Raw genomic sequence first — 7,944 nt, 5'->3', positions numbered from 1 at the left:
GCTCCTGAACCCACGTGGGAGATGGAAGAAGCTCCTGGCTTCAGATCGGCACAGCTCTGGCCATTGCAGCCAAGTGGGGAGTGAACAAGCAGATGGAAGCCCTCTCTCTCTCTCTCTGCATCTCCTTCTCTCTCTGTGTAACTCTGACTTTCAAATAAAATAAATAAATCTTAAAAAAAAAAAGAAAAAAGACTTCAATATATGAATTTGTGGGAGACACAATTCAGCCGGTAATACTAGATCTGCTCAAGTATAAAACAAAGATACAACAATTAACATTATGTATGATTTCTTTTACCTCTATTCTCTCTAATACCTCCAGAGGAGTTGCTACATTTGCTTATTTATGTGATGTATTAAAAATGCAACTGTGGCTCATCTGACACAAGAACACATAGAAAAAAGGGAATCTACAGTTGGAAATAACCAGGAAATTTCATTGTAAAAAACTCAATTTAGATTAAATAAAATTAAAACAACACTTCAATAACTTTCTTTTTTGTAATCTTGGGAAAGCCATAATTGATCATTCCTTCCATTTATAAGAACAGTATCTACTACTTTTATTTCAAAATAATTAAAATAACCAATGAGCAGATTTAGGAAATGATCATTATTAAGAATAGGTCACTATTTGATCATTGTTTCTTTCTTTTTTTTTTTTTTTTTTTGACAGGCAGAGTGGACAGTGAGAGAGAAACAGAGAGAAAGGTCTTCCTTTTTGCTGTTGGTTCACCGTCCAATAGCCGCCGCGGCTGGTGCGCTGCGGTCTGCGCATCACGCTGATCCGATGGCAGGAGCCAGGTGCTTCTCCTGGTCTCCCATGGGATGCAGGGCCCAAGGACTTGGGCCATCCTCCACTGCACTCCCTGGCCACAGCAGAGAGCTGGCCTGGAAGAGGGGCAACCGGGACAGAATCCGGTGCCCTGACCGGGACTAGAACCTGGTGCCAGCGCCAAGGCGGAGGACTAGTCTAGTGAGCTGCGGCGCCAGCCCCTCCCACTTTTTATTTTATACACGGTGCCGGCCAGATCATTATTTCTTATCTCAGCTTACTAGATATGAGTTTCAAGTGGTGTTTCCTCTGTATGTGATTATAACTTCTTTAAGAACAGATTAAAAAATTATATGAGATGTGAATGGGATAATTTTCATTTTATTTCTTTGCGTATAGTAGGCAACCATAACAATCTGTGGGATACTATCTTAAAAGCACTTAACCACATACCTTCTTTCTCTTCCTAAGGGGAATCAAGTCACCATTAGAATTCCAAGGCTTCCAAAGGTATACAGTTTTATCCTTTCATCTCTTTCTAGAATAATTATTTCTCCAACAACCCCCAGAGAAAGAGACCAAGACCTCACTTTATCATTTGCATCTCTTCTTAAGAGATGTTGTAAACCATACACCCCTGAGAGACACAGGTTTCTTCTACGGCTTAACAAACCTGGGGGGGGGGACAAGGTAAGAAAGACTCTTAAATCTAGGAAATTTCATTTCTAACAGGATTCCAAATTGTCATTGGAAGGTCAGAAATACCCAACAAGGATTTCATTAAAATTTTGGGGCTCACACTTGCTTAATTGTTCAAACAATATGGAGAGATTCTTTTTCTTTGAAATACCTTTGTTGCTGTCACTCTCCAAGTTCAAGTTCATACTGCTCCATTGGGGTGGGGAACCATTTTTCTGCCAAAGGCCATTTGGATATTTACAATAGGATTTGTGGGTCATACAAAATTATCAATTTAAAGATTAGCCTTCTGTGGGTTTACTCAGTTTTGAATCCTGCCCACAGTTGCCTTGGAAGGCCAGACCTAATGATTTTGCAGGCCTTAAATGGCCCATGGGCCAGATGTTCCCCACCTGATCTGTGAATGTTTTCATATTTGTCCTGTAGCGTGAGCAAGATGATTCTCCAGAGTCTTGATGGACATTATGATGAACAATTTTGCATATGTACTCATGAATATTTGTTTCTTTTACAGGATTGGATTTGAATCCTGGCTTCACCAATCCCTGGCTCTGTGTGTTGGTACCAGTTTATTAACATTTATAAGTCTATTTCAATGAGTTTTGAATATGGATAACAAAACCTGCTATATAAGTTATTAATAAGAATTATTTTACCTAACTGGTGGCCATTTAGGTAAATGCCAATACCTAGTACAGAGAAGATGCTCACTAAATGGATGTCATTTTTATATGATTATGAAATTGCTATAGTTTGAATGATAAAAAGCACATCAGTTATGAAGCAGGTATATTTGAAGCAATGGAAAATCACGCCAGGCTTATAGAAAATTATTAGTGGCAACCTCAAATATGCAACAGATATAGACTATACAAACCTGAATTTTTATTTTATGTTTACTGAACTAGTCACCTGTGCAAGGGAGAAACTTGGAGGGAACAATATGGGATATTGGGGTCTATTCATACAAAACTCTATGGTCTCAACTTGGATCTAGATATGTTAATTACATAACTAGTGGCATCAGGATTAGATATCCAGGATCATAAATATAGTTTCCCTCATAGAAGATGAAATTTTTTTGATAAAGAAATAAAAATGAATGAGGAAACAGCATAAAGAAAATATGCCATTTTTGGGGTTCAATTAAGTAAACAACTCAGTAAAATGATTACGATTCTAAAGGCACAGGAGAAACTGAGAGTCATGATATTGCAGCATTCTATCTCAAAAGGTCAGATCTGTTCAGGAAATCCATTTGGAACTGGATTAGTTTGAAGACTTGCTTAATTCTTAACATTAAAAGAGGAGGGTTGGGCTAGCTCCCAGCTGTTGTGGCTGTTTGAGGAGTGAACCAGTGGATAGAAGATGTCTATCTCTCTCTGTCACTCTGCCTTTCAAATAAATACAAGAAATCTTTCTAAGGCGGGGGAGGGGGAGTGAAGGGAAGGAGGAGGAAGAGAGAAAGGACAAGCAAAGGAAAATCAAGTGAAAATTAAATACTGAATTAGCTAGCAAAGAGGAATTTCCTTAGAAGAATGACTACAACTTTAACAACTAGCCAGACTTATCTGAAATTGAAAGATGAAGTTCCTAGTGGAAAAAAGGTGAAGAAGAATGCTAGAATAGGATCCTAAATAATGACACAGGAGAAGATAGGCACATTATCAGAGAGCAGTTTGACAGGACTTCACCAAAGGCAAGCATGGCTTGGATCTCCACTGAGAAGCATTGTTTCAGTATCACAGATAGTCTGTAGTAAGAGTAATTAGACAAACGTCCCTTAAGAACTTGGACAGTAAAGTGAGAGTTTACAAAATTCCTGGGTGGATTTGACGGAGAAATATGCATGATAACTACAGAACACTAAAAATATTAGAGGAAAGTTTTCTTCTTTACCTATAGGGATGGGTATAATATTTTTTGTTAAAGGAATATGCTTAAGTAATTTACGGAATTATGGCCTTAGCAGAAGTTGTAACAAAGATGGTGGATTTTTATCTGAAAATGAGGGAGGGAAAGGATAAAGGATATAGCTGTTGAAGCCTGAGTTGGATGCTGATCTGACAGAAAAGTCATTCCTTCTGGGTAGAAGAATCTAATTCCTGGAGGTATCACTGAGCAAAGATTAGGTAAACAGTAGATGCATTTGGTCCACTCAAGATTTTGTTACCACAGGAGGACACAGAGTATACTTTAGTAGTAACATCTAGAAGTATATTTTAGAAAAGTGAACCTTTGGATTGCAAACAAAACACACAAAAAAAAGTACACTGAAATTCATGAAATGGAGCTTGCGTTACACATGGTGAAATAGAAAAATGGCCTAATTTTAAAAACATTAAACGATTTGGAGCTCCCCTGTAACTTACTGAACGGAAAGAAAAACAACAAAGATGGAATCATAAACAAATTTTGACACTGATGGCAAAAATTCATAATAAAAACACAGCCTTATACACTGCAAGCGTGCTAATATCTCAAGCAGAGGTATAGGTCCTCATCCGGCTTTTGAGCCACTAGTTTTATTAACATCAGCAGCTCCAATACAGGTGTCTGCAGCAAGAGATTTTTCCAGTTGGAACAAATGCAATGTTGAAGGAGAAAATATTCTTAGGAGATAGATTTCACCACCCATGTCAATTCTTTTTTTTTTTTTTTTTTTTACAGGCAGAGTGGATAGTGAGAGAGACAGAGAGAAAGGTCTTCCTTTGTAGTTGGTTCACCCTCCAATGGCCGCCGTGGCTGGCGTGCTGCTGCCGGTGCACCGCACTGATCTGATGGCAGGAGCCAGGTACTTATCCTGGTCTCCCATGGGGTGCAGGGCCCAAGTACTTGGGCCATCCTCCACTGCACTCCCTGGCCACAGCAGAGAGCTGGCCTGGAAGAGGGGCAACTGGGACAGAATCCGGCGCTCTGACCGGGACTAGAACCCAGTGTGCCAGCGCCGCAAGGCGGAGGATTAGCCTATTGAGCCATGGCATCGGGCCTATGTCAATTCTAAAGCAAGAAGTGAGAGAAGCTGTCAGAAAAGCCCAAACATGAATATATCTCTGCTCACCAGAGGAAAGCAGGTATTTTCAATCTTGGCTGTGTAGTTACTACAGTCACCTGTGTAGTTACTAAAACTCCCAAAACTCTCATCATGCTGTAGATCCTCTCGAGAGCAGAGCTGCTTATCTGTGGTTTGAAGATCCCTAAGTGGTTAAAATATACTGCCAAAAATTGAGAACTCACATAGCAGCCTGTACACCTTTCCTGATAAGATCAAAGTTGCCAGAAGATGAGAACCATGGCCAACTGGCAGTTACTGAGTTTTGTACATAATGCATGAGAGATAAAGGTATTCCTTTTAAGACTAGAGCAAATTTCCAACTTTTCAGAAAGGCAGTAGGATCCCTAAATACCAATCGCTGAGAGACAAGAGCTAGTAAGCAAACCATGCCAGCTGCCCAAATACAAGATACCAAAATTATTCTCTCCCTGAACTGTTTTACCAAGCTGAGAATAAATTCTCAGGCCATAAATCCAAGACTTTAGCACAAGTTAGCATCCGAGGCCAAAAGCTAGATTTTCTCCACCTATGTTCAGGCACTGAAATACCACACAATTTTTGCTATTGTCCTCGACAACACTAAGTGATGGATTCTGGAAACATAATTTTGGCTGGAATAACTGCTCTTGAGCTGGGAACCAGCATTTTCTAAACTTTATGGCAGTGGGTTTAATAAGCTGATAATATTGTGTATATTTTTTAAAAAATGTGAACTATTTGAAAAGTGAGCCGAATCAGAGATCTGGTATCAAAGTAACTGAATTCTGAAAGGACCATATGCAATTCACAGAGCAATCAGGAGTTCACCCACCCTGAGAAGCAGGAGCCCCACTCTGCCGTATGGACAGGGCTTTCTGTGGAAGCCCAGCCGGGACCACCGGCAGTCCCTACGCCGGAAGTTTGTGCCCAGAGCAGCCGGACTGGGGCCTTGAGTACTTCAACAAAAACGACACCAAGGAGGCCCTCATGAAGAAGACCGAGCACCTGAACGAGGCCGGCCTGCGGGTCACAACAGCACCCGCAACACCTTTATCTGCATGGCCATGAGGAGGGGGAGATGGTGGGCGGGCTCAACGCGCTTCCTGCAGGTGGCGTCCGGGGCCAGTGACGCACTTCCGGTGCCGAGGGCCCAAGCCGCGAAGGCTTCTGGAAGTACCGGTTCACCATGATGGCCATTCAGAGCCCCCTGGCCACCTCCCCCCAGACGCCCTCGCCTGCGGAGAGGTCTTCATTGGCAGCAAGGAGATCCGCTACACGGTGCTGGATGTGTTCTCCCGGGGACACAACTCGCACACGGCGTCACCATCGTCTCGCCCAAATGTTAAGTTCCTGTCCACCTGTGAGACGGAGGGTCGGCCCTGCAGGAGGTGGACAGACCCGTGCTGCCCCGGGAGTACGCAGTGGAAGCCCACTTCAAGAACAAGCCCTAGTGGGAGGCACCGGACACCCCGGGGCCACGCACTAGTGTGATGTGGCCGACAAGTCGGCAGCCGGACCTGGGAGGGAGTTGTGGACAGAAGGAGCCTGGACAGGTAGGGTCTTGGCAGTCCTCATAGGAGCACCACTGAGGCTGTATCACGAGCAGACCGGGCCCAGGGGCTGATCTCGGACCCAGTCTTATTGCTACAGCCGCTCCACACCCAGGGGACTTGTGCCCTCCCTGCACTGACACTCCCCCCGCAGGGGGGCACTTGCTGCCCCCTAGCCGGGCCCCAAGCTGGGTTGCTGCACACTCTGGCTAGAGCCTGGCCACTGGGACTCTGCCCTCCTGCTTCGCTTCCCTCAGCCCAGCCTTGCCCTGCCACCCCCTCAATACGTATTTGTTGAAAAAAAAAATTGCTTGGATACAATTATGCAATTATAAGTATAAAACTGCAGAGAATAAACGTTGATTTAAATTCTTTAAAATTTAATTTAGAAGTGTATGATAAATCAATTTTTTGAATTTGAATTCCTTAGACATCAACTTGCAAAAAATTTGAGGACTTTAATTTTTCCTCGTGAAATATTTTTTTTAATTTTTTTTTAAAGATTTATTTATTTATTTGAAAGAGTTACACAGAGAGAAGGAGAGAGAGAGAGAGAGAGAGAGAGAGAGATTTTTTTTTTTTTTTTTTGGACAGGCAGAGTTAGACAGTGACAGAGAGAGAGAGACAGAGAGAAAGGTTTTCCTTTTTCCGTTGGTTCACCCCCCAAATGGCCGCTACGGCCAGCGCATTGTGGCCGGCGTGCTGCGCCGATCCGAAGCCAGGAACCAGGTGCTTCCTCCTGGTCTTCCATGCAGGTGCAGGGCCCAAGGACCTGGGCCATCCTCCCCTGCCTTCCCGGGCCACAGCAGAGAGCTGGACTGGAAGAGGGGCAATCAGGACAGAATCCAGTGCCCTGACTGGGACCAGAACCTGGTGTGCTGCCGCCGCAGGCAGAGGATTAGCCTAGTGAGCCATGGTGCCTGCCCCTCATGAAATTTAAAACATGTTTCATGTTAAACTTAACTTCATCTCTCTATTGTTGGCATTATGCTAGTGTATTGCTTTATGAATTTATCTTGTTTTATTTCAGAACCTCTGATGGTCTAGTTGGACAAAGATATAAATTGAGTTGGAAAATAAAATAGTGGGTTTTGGGTTTTCAGTCTTAGTTGGGGACTAGAGGTTTATTTAGTGATTTTTTGTTGTTGTTCTGAGCTGTAGTAAAGCACTTGGCAGAAAACAGAGCACTACTTTGTCTCAGGGGCTCAGTCTAATGGAAATGAGAACTGTGCTCTCCTGATAGTTTCATGAGGCAAATAGACTCATTCTTAGTTGACCAAAGACTTAATAGTTAAATCAGTGGATCATAAGACTAAAAAGTTGAGACCACTAATTGGAACTCCATTCATTCATTGAGTTCCCCAGGAAACAGCATTTCTTTCACCCTATCCCTCACAACTCACTGGGAGTAGGAAGGAAAGACAAGAAATTCTCGCCTTTAGAAGGAAAGTCTGCATTTGTGTGGCCCAAGCTGTCTCTTCCCTGCCTACATATGGCAAAACGTCTTCTCTCCAGTGATTCTTTTTTTTTTTAACTTTTATTTAGTGAATATAAATTTCCAAAGTACGGCTTATGGATTACAATGGCTTCCCCCACATACCGTCCCTCCCACCCGCAACCTTCCCCTTTCCCACTCCCTCTCCCCTTCCATTCACATCAAGATTCATTTTCGATTCTCTTAATATACAGGAGATCAGCTTAGTATACATTAAGTAAAGATTTCAACAGTTTGCTCCCACACAGGAACATAAAGTGAAAAATAATAGATGATTTTTTAAATGATGATGAAATCAGATCAAACCTATTGTCATGTTTAATCCCAGTGAGAGTCAAGTTGGGAATTGATAATTTTTTTTTTTTTTACAGAAGATCAGTTTAGTATACAT

Source organism: Oryctolagus cuniculus, chromosome 4 (assembly GCF_051225735.1).
Source record: "Oryctolagus cuniculus isolate XC-2025 breed Fujian yellow rabbit chromosome 4, ASM5122573v1, whole genome shotgun sequence".
Classification (NCBI taxonomy): domain Eukaryota; kingdom Metazoa; phylum Chordata; class Mammalia; order Lagomorpha; family Leporidae; genus Oryctolagus; species Oryctolagus cuniculus.
Note: the sequence above shows the minus strand (reverse complement) of the source record.